Source organism: Lagenorhynchus albirostris, chromosome 17 (genome assembly GCF_949774975.1).
Source record: "Lagenorhynchus albirostris chromosome 17, mLagAlb1.1, whole genome shotgun sequence".
NCBI lineage: Eukaryota > Metazoa > Chordata > Mammalia > Artiodactyla > Delphinidae > Lagenorhynchus > Lagenorhynchus albirostris.
This window is the reverse complement of record NC_083111.1, coordinates 70,378,779-70,392,532: the sequence shown is the minus strand read 5'-3', so window position 1 is coordinate 70,392,532 and position 13,754 is coordinate 70,378,779. Positions and strand designations below refer to the sequence as shown.

The window sequence follows — 13,754 nt, the reverse complement described above, 5'->3', positions numbered from 1 at the left end:
GTGATCTTGGAGGTTCCTTAACTATTGCCTACATCATTTTTGCATCTCTATCTCCACTACTGGAAAGAGAACTGACATATTACTGCTTAATTGCCTAGTGTCTACAGAGACTTGTCCCTAGTAGGCATGGCCATGGGAGGGAGAAGGAGATTGATTTGCAGATTTTTACCAAGCCATGATATCAATACATTATTATTTAAAACAATCCTAGTGAATAGATAGATAGATAGGATCTCAGAGGTAGTATTGTCCGCTCTATTTCCAACCTTTGAGTCAATGATTGATTGAAACAGCTGACAAAGGAGAAAATGACTGCTTGCCATCACAATTTTGAGTTCAAGTTTGAAGTGAATTAACACATGGGATAAATGCAATGTTTATACAAACCATGGCTGGAAACTATTGGCAGAATACGGAGGTCAAGTCCACTTAGCACAGAAACTCTGGTAACAAAATAGTCAGTTCAAGTCCACAAAAGTACAAATGCAGGGAAAAGCTGGAGTAAGATTTAATTTCCCTTTAATTTTCTTGGCAGTTGTTTGGCGTGATATGAAGCCTAGGCTAATTTGCATACTCGTAGAGTCACATTTAAATTCCTAGCTCCTGATTTACGTTGTGTGAACTAACCCTCATGGAGTCAGTTCATTTTAGGTGTCTCTTCAGCTGCTCAAGAAAATGAAAAATGAGAGAAGAGGAGAAACAGGAGGGTAAAAAGGAGAATGAGAGGCAGGAGAAGAAAGAGAAAAAAATTAATCTCAGATTCAAAGCTCACAGTTTCAATGATAGCCACAGTATCAGACTAGTTTGCTCCTCACGATGAATAAAGCCAGAATTTCCTGAGATAAGATGGACTTATACATCTCCCAATACACACAAATATATGTAAACATAAAATGTTTACCTTTCAAGGTATGCTGTGTGTGGTATTAAACTAAGGTATGTAGAGTATTACTAGATAAACACTACAAAGAATTACCAAGCTACTAACGTATAATGATTCAATACTCCCTCTGTTTTCAACTCTGTGTATGTATGTGTGTGTGTGTGTCTAAGTTGATGGATAAATGGGATCAGAAATTTGATGAGTCAAATAAAGACCCAACATCTTTTAGCTTCCATAAACTTTTAGAACCATAGAATATGTCATCTTGAGGTCAAAGCCATCATTTTAATATTAAAGAACTGAAGCTCAGAGAGTTCTGTCTTCAGAGGGGCAGAGACGGCTGGATCTTCAGCTATGGTTCTGCTCCCCTTCATACTGTAGAGTTGTTGCTGGAAGGGGACAGCACATTTCTCATTGTCTCTGCATCCAAATGAGACCATGGGATCACATCAATGGACTGAGTGGGAAAGCCAGAAGTGTCACTTCCAGGCTTTTCAGCCACCTTAACTATCTCAGGTTAAGAAACAGCTGTGCCTTTTTCCAATCTCCCTTTCTTCCATTTCCTGACTAGACACAGAGGTTCCTGAGGCCCTTGAGGATGATGATTCCACAAGATGGGGAAAGAAATCTACATCACTGAATCATCAAGTGGCAAACATTCCCTGTTAACCAAGAATACCTGTACAGAACAGTTCTGTGAGAAAAAGCAAAACAAAACAAAACTAACTTTATGCTAAACCATTTAAATGTTAGAGATTTTACTTGTCCCTGTAGCTTAATGTTGCCCTAGGTAGCAGAGGTCATTAGTACCAATCAGATTTCCTGGTTGGCCACCCAGTATTCCTACTATTATTCAGATATGTTTGTTGCATCCATGCATCCTTGTGTTTCTGGATGCAACCCAGATTCCACTCCTGGCTGTATCTTTTTCCTCTTTATTCCAGGAACCTAGCACAATGCCAGACTCACAACAGGTTCTCAATAAATATTCATTGAATGAAAGGTCAGCAGTTACCTCAGCTGTAAAATGGGAATTGAATCTTTTAAATGCTTGAAATCAAGACACTGAATCATATGATTCTGTGAGTTCTTAATGCTCTGAAATCTGCAAAATCTCTAGTCCAATAAATCCTCCATATTCTTCTGCTTTGGTTTGTTTTCAGTTTATCCTTAGTTCTAATTTTGTAAAATTCCATTCTTGTGATTTTTTTCTGTTATCTATCTATATTTAATATTGTACAAACTGTCTGGCCCTGGATTGAAGTGGGGAGAACATACTTCTCTTTGATTTGACAAGGTACACCAGAGCAGCTAATGTTTATTAAGGAGTTGATAAGAAAAGCACCCTACTAAGCAAATCATTTACATGCAGTGGCTCATTATTTCAATACCTTTATTATCCCCATTTCATAGGTAAGAAAACATACTTGGCAAGTTTAAGCAGCTTGTCCAATGTCACATACTTAGTAAACAGCAGAATTGGGATAAGAAGAGAGGTTCATCTGATTTAAGAGCCTGGGTTTCCAATCTCCAGGCTCTGCCACCGGGTTGCAAGCAACAGAGACAGACTCTGTGTAATCTAAGCCAAAAAAGAAATTTGTTAGAAGGAATAAAGATGAGTGCAAGGTTTTCTTCCTCGGCTCCGAGGTGGTGCTGGATCTGTGGTTGTGTATCTTCAGGGAAAGATTCCTACAAGTGAAATTGCTAGATTAAAAGGCAACTACAGTAGGTACACTGAATTAAAGTGGAAAGATGCCTTAAAAATGCTTTAATGTGGGGAAAATGGCAGGTGTCTCACGCAGGCCTGCAAGTGGCCTCACAGATGGCATGACTTTCAGCACTGGGAGTGTGTCGCCAGGCACCACCAGATGAGGCATAAGAATTATTGAATCATAGTATCTGACCTCAGATTCACAGTTTTGTGGAGAGCCAGGGCAAGATGATTTCTGTGGTATCTCCTGGCTTCTCAGAAAATACCCCAAGCTTCTGGGAAGTAAAGTTTCAGCCATGTAGCTGACAGGGTCTTGGTGCTCTGGCCAGGTGTCAGGTCTGAGCCTCTGAGGTGGGAGAGCCAAGTTCAGGACACTGGTCCACCAGAGACCTCCCGGTCCCTCATAATATCAATCAGTGTAGCTCTCCCAGAGATCTCCATCTCAACCCTAAAACCCAGCTCCACTCAATGACCAGCAAGCTCCAGTGCTGGACACCCTATGCCAAACAACTAGCAAGAGAGGAACACAACCCCACCCATTAGCAGAGAGGCTTCCTAAAATCATAATAAGTTCACAGACACCCCAAAACACACCACCGGAGGCGGTCCTGCCCACCAGAAAGAAAATATCCAGCCTCATCCACCAGAAAACAGGCACCAGTCCCCTCGACCAGGAAGGCTACACAACCCACTGAACCAACCTTATGCACTGGGGGCAGACACCAAAAACAATGGGAACTATGAAACTGCAGCCTGTGAAAAGGAGAGCCCAAACACTGTAAGTTAAGCAAAATGATAAGACAGAGAAATACACAGCAGATGAAGGAGCAAGGTAAAAAACAACTAGACCAAACAAATGAAGAGGAAATAGGCAGTCTACATGAAAAAGAATTCAGAGTAATGATAGTAAAGATGATCCAAAATCTTGGAAATAGAATGGGGAAAATACAAGAAACGTTTAACAAGGACCTAGAAGAACTAAAGAGCAAACAAACATTGATGAACAACACAGTAAATGAAATTTAAAACTCTCTAGAAGGAATCAATAGCAGAATAACTGAGGCAGAGGAACGGATAGGTGACCTGGAAAATAACATAGTGGAAATAACTACAGCAGAGAAGAATAAAGAAAAAGAATGAAAAGAAATGAGGAGAGTCTCAGTGACCTCTGGGACAACATTAAATGCACCAACATTAAACAAGATGGACATAATTGATATTTATAGGACATTCCATCGAAAAACAATAGAATACACTTTCTTCTCAAGTGTTCATGGAACATTCTCAAGGATAGATCATATCTTGGGTCACAAATCAAGCCCTGGTAAATTTAAGAAAAATGAAATCGGGCTTCCCTGGTGGTGCAGTGGTTGAGAGTCCGCCTGCTGATGCAGGGGACATGGGTTCGTGCCCCGGTCCAGGCGGATCCCACATGCTGCGGAGTGGCTGGGCCCATGGGCCATGGCCACTGAGCCTGCACATCTGGAGCCTGTGCTCTGCAACGGGAGAAGCCACAACAGTGAGAGGCCCGCGTACCGCAAAAAAAAAAGAAAACTGAAATTGTATCAAGTATCTTTTCTGACCACAACGCGCTATGAGACTAGATATCAATTACAGGAAAAAAATTATAAAAAATATAAACACATGGAGGCTAAACAGTGTGCTACTAAATAACCAAGAGATCACTGAAGAAATCAAAGAGGAAATCAAAACATACGTAGAAACAAATGACAATGAAAACACAATGACTCAAAACCTATGGGATGCAGCAAAAGCAGTTCTAAGAGGGAAGTTTATAGCAATACAATCCTTCCTCAAGAAACAAGAAATATCTCAAATAAACAACCTAACCTTACACCTAAAGCAATTAGAGAAAAAAGAAGAAAAAAACCCCCAAAGTTAGCAGAAGGAAAGAAATCATAAAGATCAGATCAGAAATAAATGAAAAAGAAATGAAGGAAATGATAACAAAGATCAATAAAACTAAAAGCTGATTCTTTGAGAAGATAAACAAAATTGATAAACCATTAGCTAGACTCAACAAGAAAAAAGGGAGAAGACTCAAATCAATAGAATTAGAAATGAAGAAGGAGAAGTAAAAACTGACACTACAGAAATACAAAGGATCATGAGAGATTATTACAAACAACTATATGCCAATAAAATGGACAACCTGGAAGAAATAGACAAATTCTTAGAAGAGCACAACCTTCTGAGACTGAACCAGGAAAATATAGAAGATATAAACAGACCAATCACAACCACTGAAATTGAGACTGTGATTAAAAATCTTCCAACAAACAGAAGCCCAGGACCAGATGGCTTCACAGGCGAATTCTACCAAACATTTAGAGATGAGCTAACAGCTATCCTTCTCAAACTCTTCCAAAATGTAGCAGAGGGAGGAACACTCCCAAACTCATTCTACGAGGCCACCATCACCCTGATACCAAAACCAGACAAAGATGTCACAAAGAAAGAAAACTACAGGCCAATATCACCGCAATGAACATAGATGCAAAAATCCTCAACAAAATACTAGGAAACAGAATCCAACAGCACATTAAAAGGATCATACACCATCATCAAGTGGGGTTTATCCCAGGAATGCAAGGATTCTTCAATATACACCAATCAATGTGATAGACCATATTAACAAATTGAAGGAGTAAAATCATATGATGATCTCAATAGATGCAGAAAAACCTTTTGACAAAATTCAACACCTATTTATGATAAAAACCCTCCAGAAAGTAGGCATAGAGGGAACTTACCTCAACATAATAAAGGCCATATATGACAAATCCACAGCCAACATCATTCTCAATGGTGAAAAACTGAAAGTATTTCCACTAAGATCAGGAACAAGACAAGGTTGCCTACTCTCACCACTATTATTCAACATAATAGCCAAAGCAATCAGAGAAGAAAAAGAGATAAAGGAATACAAATCAGAAAAGAAGAAGTAAAACTGTCACTGTTGGCAGATGACATGATACTATACATAGAGAATCCTAAAGGTGCTACCAGAAAACTACTAGAGCTAATCAATGAATCTGGTAAAGTAGCAGCATACAAAATTAATGCACAGAAATCTCTGGCATTCCTATACACTAATGATGAAAATCTGAAAGAGAAATTAAGGAAACACTCCCATTTACCACTGCAACAAAAAGAATAAAATACCTAGGAATAAAATTACCTAAGGAAACAAAAGACCTGTATGCAGAAAACTATAAGACACTGATGAAAGAAATTAAAGATGATACAAACACATGAAGAGATATACCGTGTTATTGGATTGGAAGAATAACATTGTGAAAATGACTATACTACCCAAAGCAATCTAAAGATTCAGTCCAATCGCCATCAAACTACCAATGGCATTTTTCACAGAACTAGAACAAAAAATGTCTCAATTTGTATGGAATCACAAAAGACCCCAAATAGCCAAAGCAATCTTGAGAAAGAAAAACGGAGCTGGAGGAATCAGGTTCCCTGACTTCAGACTATACTACAAAGCAACAGTAATCAAGACAGTATGGTACTGTCACTAAAACAGAAATACAGATCAATGGAACAGGATAGAAAGCCCAGAGATAAACCCATGCACATATGGTCACCTTATCTTTGATAAAGGAGGCAAGAACATACAATGGAGAAAAGACAGCCTCTTCAATAAGTGGTGCTGGGAAAACTGGACAGCTACATGTAAAAGAATGAAATTAGAACACTCCCGAACACCATACACAAAAATAAACTGAAAATGGATTAAAGACCTAAATGTAAGGCCAGACACTATAAAACTCTTAGAGGAAAACATAGGCAGAACACTCTATGACATAAATCACAGCAAGATCCTACTTGACCCACGTCCTAGAGAAATGTAAATAAAAACAAAAATAAACAAAATGGGACCTAATGAAACTTAAAAGGTTTTGCACAGCCAAGGAAACCATAAACAAGACCAAAAGACAACCCTCAGAATGGGAGAAAATATTTGCAAACGAAGCAACTGACAAAGGATTAATTTCCAAAATATACAAGTCGCTCATGCAGCTCAATATCAAAAAAACAAACAATCCAATCCAAAAATGGGCAGAGGACCTAAATAGACATTTCTCCAAAGAAGATATACAGATTGCCAACAAACACATGAAAGGATGCTCAACATCACTAATCATTAGAGAAATGCAAATCAAAACTACAGTAAGGTATCACCTCAAACCAGTCAGAATGGCTATCATCAAACAATCTACAAACAATAAATGCTGGAGAGGGTGTGGAGAAGAGGGAACCCTCTTGCACTGTTGGTGGGAATGTGAATTGGTTCAGCCACTATGGAGAACAGTATAGCAGTTCCCTAAAAAACTAAAAATAGAATTACCATACGACCCAGCAATCCCACTATTGGGCATATACCCTGAGAAAACCATAATTCAAAAACAGTCATGTACCACAATGTTCATTGTAGCACTATTTACGGTAGCCAGGACACGGAAGCCACCTAAGTGTCCATCAACAGATGAATGGATAAAGAAGATGTGGCACATGTACACAATGGAATATTACTCACCATAAAAAGAAATGAAATTGAGTTATTTGTGCTGAGGTGGATGGATCTAGAGTCTTTCATATAGAGTGAAGTAAGTCAGAAAGAGAAAAACAAATACCGTATGCTAACACATATATATGGAATCTAAAAAAAAAAACAAAACAAAATGTCCTGAAGAACTTACACGCAAGACAGGAATAAAGACGCAGACATAGAAAATGGACTTGATGACACAGGCAGGGGAAGGGGAAGTTGGGACGAAGTGAGAGAGTGTCATGGACGTATATACACTACCAAATTTAAAATAGATAGCTAGTGGGAAGCAGCACACTATAATAGATAGCACAGGGAGATCAGCTCAGTGCTTTGTGACCATGTAGAGCGGTGGGATCGGAAGGGTTGGAGGGAGATGCAAGAGGGAGGGGATATGGGGATATATGTATATGTATAGCAGATTCACTTTGTTATAAAGCAGAAACTAACACACCATTGTAAAGTAATTATACTCCAGTAAAGATGTTAAAAAAGAAAAAAAAGATGAGTGTAAGAAAAAAAAGAACTAAAAAGAAGCAGACGTGGATCAAAGCAGTTCCTTGAATTCAGGAAGTAAGGACTAAGGAACAGTCTCTTCTCCAGAGAGGGCTCTGGTTTGCGATCCTTCAACACCATCTGTTTTCAGCAATTGTGTTCCTCTGCTCAACCGTCAACCTCCACGGCAAGACTCTGAATGGCCTTACTCATGTCACCTGCCCACTCCTTGGCCAGGGGAGAGTGCGCACCATGAGTGATAGTCTCACCAAAAGTATAGTCATTAGGATGAGGTAGCCCCCAAAGTGAAATAACGATGCTATTACTAGAAATAGGGGGAATGGGCACTGGAAAGGCTAAACAAGAGTTATCCCCTATGGCAGAATGCAAAAGAAATATATGGCCTATCCTCAATCTACCAAAAGCTACAGCGGCAACACGATACCAAACATGTACTTCTATCCTCTCGCTGCACTCAGCAGAGCCCAAGTTTAAATCCCTCCTTTGTTCAATAGGATTGTCTCTCGCTTGAATTTGGGCTTGAATCTTGTTCTCCAACTTATCAGCTATGCCTTTGGGAATCTACCACACCTGTTAAAGTCTCAGTTTCTCCACCAGAAAAAAAGATGTAGTACTTAGCCCATGCGCCCAGCTTACGGGGTGGCTGCGAGAATTCAACTCAATTGTGAATGAAGAGTTTTGGCACATCACTTAGAACATTAAAAGAATGCCATAAATATTAGCTAATACTACCACTATCACTAAACTACTAGGAAGCAATTTCAGACTCTCTTCTGAGCTCAGAACACCTATGGGCAGAATTAGTGGTTTTTAAACAGTAGTTCACGATTGAGTATTCCCCCATGTGCAACAAAATGAGAAAAATAAGTTCAGTGAAGTTAATTTTTCATGAAGTGAAATATATTGACACTTGAGGTGGGGTGTTAAAGTGTCCTTTACGAATTCTTGGTGATAGAATATGGAAGTTGTTTGGGTGATTTAATATATTTATGTATTTTTATGAAAATGTTTACAAATCAAAACGTCAGCTTCTATGTCTGCCCGTGAATTTTTCCATAGTTATACTGAGCCATGAAACTCAAGATCTGAGAATACCTTGCACACACCACTTCATCGGCAGTGTTTCTAGATGTTTCCCCATGGTGTCCTTGTATCAGAAGAGTCCTCATTCTCTGCCTCCTTGCTCTGGAGCCTCCTTGCTTTATTTTCCTCTGAAGCATCCCCACTCTGTGAAATTAAATATGTATTCATCTCTCTGTTTATTGTCTGTCTTCCCTCTTAGAATGTGAGTTTCATGATATCAGGAACTTTTTTGTAAATTTATCTCTGTATCCTCAGCTCTTAGTGTAGCTCCTGATCCATGTTAGTGTGTTCATTCCAAATAAATAAGTAATTAAATACATAAATAAATAAAACTTTAGAATAAATGAATGGGTGAATGAAGAATTCTGTAACTGAAGGACCCTGGACTTTAGAGCCAGATAGATCTCACATGAATGAGTACCAGCTCTGCCACGGTCCACAGAGCCTCAGTTTTCTCATCTGCAGAATGGCCATAAAAGTTATTGTGAGGATTAAGTGAGAAAAGAAGCAAAGCTTCTGTAAATAATAGCCTCCCCTCCATTGCTAGTGTATTTGGTCCTGGCCTGACTTTAGTATTGTATCAAAGCTATTTTCCAAGTTTGATGTCCTATTCCTGCAAAATAAGATGCTACCCCGTGTAAGGCAGGGAACACATCCTCTCCTCCTCCTACATCCTGCTGCTGCAACAAGCACAGCCGGGATGAGAGAGGATGTCCCACGAGCTCAGTGCAGACAGCTCCATCTGTCAGTCACAGGAGTCCAGAGAGACCCGAGAGGGATGAAGGCAAGTGATTTGACTTAACCTCCATGTTACTCAGTTTCCTCGCTGTAAAGTGGGTATAACAGAATCTCTATCACAGAGTCTTTAGGAAGAATAAATATGTCGGTGCACCTAAAGCACAAAGCAGAGTAACCGCCTGGGTTAGAGGCAGCCCTCAGGAAGGGAGGATACTGGGCTGGGGTTGTGAGTCCAGGTCCAGGTGCCCTAAGAAACATTTCTTCACCTGTCTGTCTTCACTTTCCACATCTGAAAAAGGAAAAAATAGCACAGAGCTAGTTCCAACTCTAAGACTCTTTGTATCATTTGTATTCATAAGTCTGTGGGTGTTGATGCAGAAAAATACATCCTTCTCCTGATTTTTATATTCATCCCTTAGAAGTTCCTAACAGCCAATGCTCCAGGATTACTGGGGAGAGATTGTTGTCTCAGTAATTTGTAAAGTGGGGAATAAAGGAAGGAAGAAGGGACACAGGGAGAGAAGGAAGAAAAAAAGGAAGAGAAGAAGGGAGAAAGAGAGAGGGATGGAGACCCAGCTCTATTTAATTGGCCCTAAAAGGTTGATTTGCCCCCCCTTTGACCTGGGAATCTGCTCTAGAAAAATAGATAGATATATGATAGATAGATGATAGATAGATAGATAGATAGACAGACATGGACAGGCAACAGATAAATAGATGGGTAGATAATGGATTGATGATTGAATGTATGGATAGATAGATAGGAGATGGATAGATAGATAGGAGATGAATAGATGGGTGGATGGATGGATAGATTGATAAAGGATAAGTGGATGGATAGATAATGGATAGATGGATGGATAGATAAGAGTGTTGACTGAAAAAAAATGCACAACCTGAACGATGAGAATTATGTTTTATTCAGTGGACTTGCTGAGGACTTAAGCCCAGGAGACAGCCTCTCAGGCAGCTCTGAGGGACTGCTCCAGAGAGGGAAGAGGGGAGCCAGGATATATAGGAGTTTTTGCAAAAAAACGAAAACAAAGAAGTAGTCAGAACATCAAACGATTACTGTTAATTAAAGAAAACCAGATATCTCTAGTTAATGAATTTAGTGCTTATCTATGTATGGAAAGATGCATGAGTCTGGGCTTGTTTAAATCATTCCTTTGATACGTACCTTTACTATCTAGGGCCAGCATCCTGTCTTTCTCCATCTCGAATCCCCTCAGTGTGCACAGCTGGGGGCAGCTGCAGTGGCTGATGGCTTGAGGGCTGCAACATCCTTTGTTTACTGACATGGCAGGCGACATTCTTCATCTAGAATAGATAGATAGATAATAGAAAGATAGATAGATAGATAGATAGATAGATAGATTTTTTTTTAAGTCTTCAGGCACAAAGATGTTCTTGCCAGCATTACTTAAAGAGCAAAGCAGAGCAAGCAATCCACATAACCAACATATTATGCTGAGGTAGGTTAAATTATAGCGTAACTCCTCTGCAGAATTAAATAATGTCTCAGGATTATCCAGCAACATTTTTTAAAAGATGCTTATAATGTTACATTTTTAAAAACAGACTATAAAACTGAGCAAATAGTATGGTCAAGGAACCATACTTCTTTCTAATTTTTTACATTGTCCAAATATCCTCTTACCCTCTAACATATTTTATAACAATATACATACATACTGATGTGTGTGTGTATGTATTTTTTCCCATCAGGATCCAATTTAGACCATTGGGTTTGGAGGTCGCTCAAGTCAAGAGTTCAGGTTCCCCTCAGCTGTGCTCAGTGCCTTTTCTTCATTTCTCATTTAAACATGAGCTGAGAGCTGGGGATGCCAACATTCTTGCCATGGACGGGAGGAGGATGGTTCTTCATTGCCTGGGGATTCCAGCCCCATCCATCATCCAAGACAGATCCATTCACATTCCTGAGAGAGAGAGAGAGAGAGAGAAGCATTGCAGAGCAAGCAACTAATGGCCAACTAATCAACTGTCTTAAAGATTACCAGTCACACTACAGACAAATTGATCCAGCCAGCTTTGTGCAGTCGACTGCCCGAAATTCCCCTCAACCAAGAGCGTTTGGTTTGCTCGGATGCCCTGTCACGTTAGAAAGTGACTCATTTGCTCTCTGCCTCACTCTGTGATGCAGACCCAGTTGTTGCGGGTTTTCTTTAGACTTAAGATTAAACATGATTGAGGGGAAAGGTTGGGAAGTTGTTAAGGATTAAAAATTTGGCCTAACTTCCTAATGGTTCAACTAACTTTTAATTAACACCAGAAAAAAAAAAAAAGGAAAGGAAGAGGCTGTACCAGCAATCCGTCCAGATGTTAGTTGCCATTTAGTTGTTAACGCTTATTTTTTTGTTGCACCGAAAACTCCCAAGATATATTTTGACATTATTTGCCCTCCTTTATAATTAGAGTTAGCAAGACCAGCATCTTTTAACAAGAGAATGTTCTTAAAATACCTGACATCATTTTGAAGTCTTCTCCCTTTGTGAAACCTATAATTATAACTTTCACTGTATTATGCTGCTAAGTTTATTTTAGATGGAAAAAATCCTTTGACTCTTAGTCCAGAGTCACTGAAAACAGGCTGTAAGAATGACTGAGGCTATAAAGGCACATCTACTTTTTTTTTTTTTTTTTTTTGCGGTACGCGGGCCTCTCACCGCTGTGGCCTCTCCCGTTGCAGAGCACAGGCTCCGGACGCGCAGGCCCAGCGGCCATGGCTCACGGGCCCAGCTGCTCCGCGGCATGTGGGATCTTCCCAGACCGGGGCACGAACCCGTGTCCCCTGCATCGGCAGGCGGACTCTCAACCACTGCGCCACCAGGGAAGCCCCGGGCAAATCTACTTTTATGATGCAAACTTAGTGTGAACGAGGCTCTGTACTACAGGGGGAAGGCCCTGACCCTTACAAGTAACCAGCTTGTTACAAGTTACTTGTACAAGTAACCAGTAATGGGTTAAACGGTGCCCTCCTCCCCCCAGAATGAAATGTCCCTGTTCTAAGCTCTAGGATCTATGAATATGACCTTATCTGGAAAAGGGGTCTTTGCAGATGTAATTATGTCAAGAACATCAAGATGAGATCATCATGGGCTATATGGATGGGGCCTTCTATCCCATGACAAGAGTCCTTGTAAGAGACACACAGAGAAGACACAGGGAGAAAAAGGAGAAAAGGCAGAGACTGGAGTTTTGCAACCACAAGCCAAGGACACTTAAAGCCTCCGGAAGCTGGAACAGCTGCAAGGACAGACTCTCCCCGAGCGCATCTGGAGTCTCGCGGCCCCCTGACACCTTGATTTGGGACTTCTGGCCTCCAGAACTGTAAGCGAATAAATGTGCATTGTTTTAAGTCATCCAGTTTGTGGTAATTGATCATAGCCACAAATAGGAAACTAACATACCATCTGCATTATCTTGGATGTGTTACTTAACCAGCCTGGGCCACTTTTCCCCTCATCTGTTAGATAAGGACAGGTACACCTAGCTATAGGATTTTAATTGGGATTAAAACTAAAATCACATAAAAAACCTGGTACTTAGTGGGTGTTCAAAAAAAAAAAAGTAGTTGTAATTATCACATTGTTGTTACTAATACTATGAATTCCACAGAAACTGAAGGGAAGCAATAATCAGAGACCTTGGAAGGCTTGCAGCCTTTTTATTTCCTTTCCCCAAGATACGTGATGAAAGACTGGCCTGTTTTTAATGGAAGGTTTAAACTATTGAAAGTTTACATTCAGGGATTTTTTTTCAATGGCCTCACCCTATACTGAGATAATGATAAATGCTAAGCTGAGTAAATATTAAACTAAAGAAGTGGTCTAGGAAACAGGTATAATTAAGCTGGTGTTACAGTCTATTAACCCCCTTTATAGGAAGAAAACAATGGTCTTTCCATAATAGAAACCCAGCTTGAACCACAGGCTGGAAAATCTTGTGAGCACGGAGTCTAATTTGATTAGCCAGTCATGTCTCTCCTCTCCGTAAACTCTATGGACTCCCCATTTCAGAGAGAAATCCCATCTCTTTCTTTGTCTTGCTCTTGTGTCCTGTTGTTACCCTCCCTCAATTATGATCCTCCATCCTCATTTCCCTCATTTCCACCACCACTAGCCTGGTCCAGGCTTCAAAAATGCTTCCCTGGATGACAGCTGCTCTCTCCTCACTGACCTTATTCTTCCAACCTGGGCACCTCTGTAGACCAC

General features: G+C 40.1%; 1 long non-coding RNA gene across 1 annotated transcript; it reads right to left on the bottom strand.

The window, feature by feature from the left end:
* Positions 1-2,378: 2,378 nt before the first annotated feature.
* On the bottom strand, positions 2,379-10,770 carry LOC132507739 (uncharacterized). The gene is made up of 3 exons (XR_009536280.1): positions 10,700-10,770; positions 9,674-9,808; positions 2,379-2,462 (listed from the first exon to the last, which is right to left on the bottom strand). It is a non-coding gene; the product is annotated as an uncharacterized LOC132507739 (long non-coding RNA).
* Positions 10,771-13,754: the final 2,984 nt, after the last annotated feature.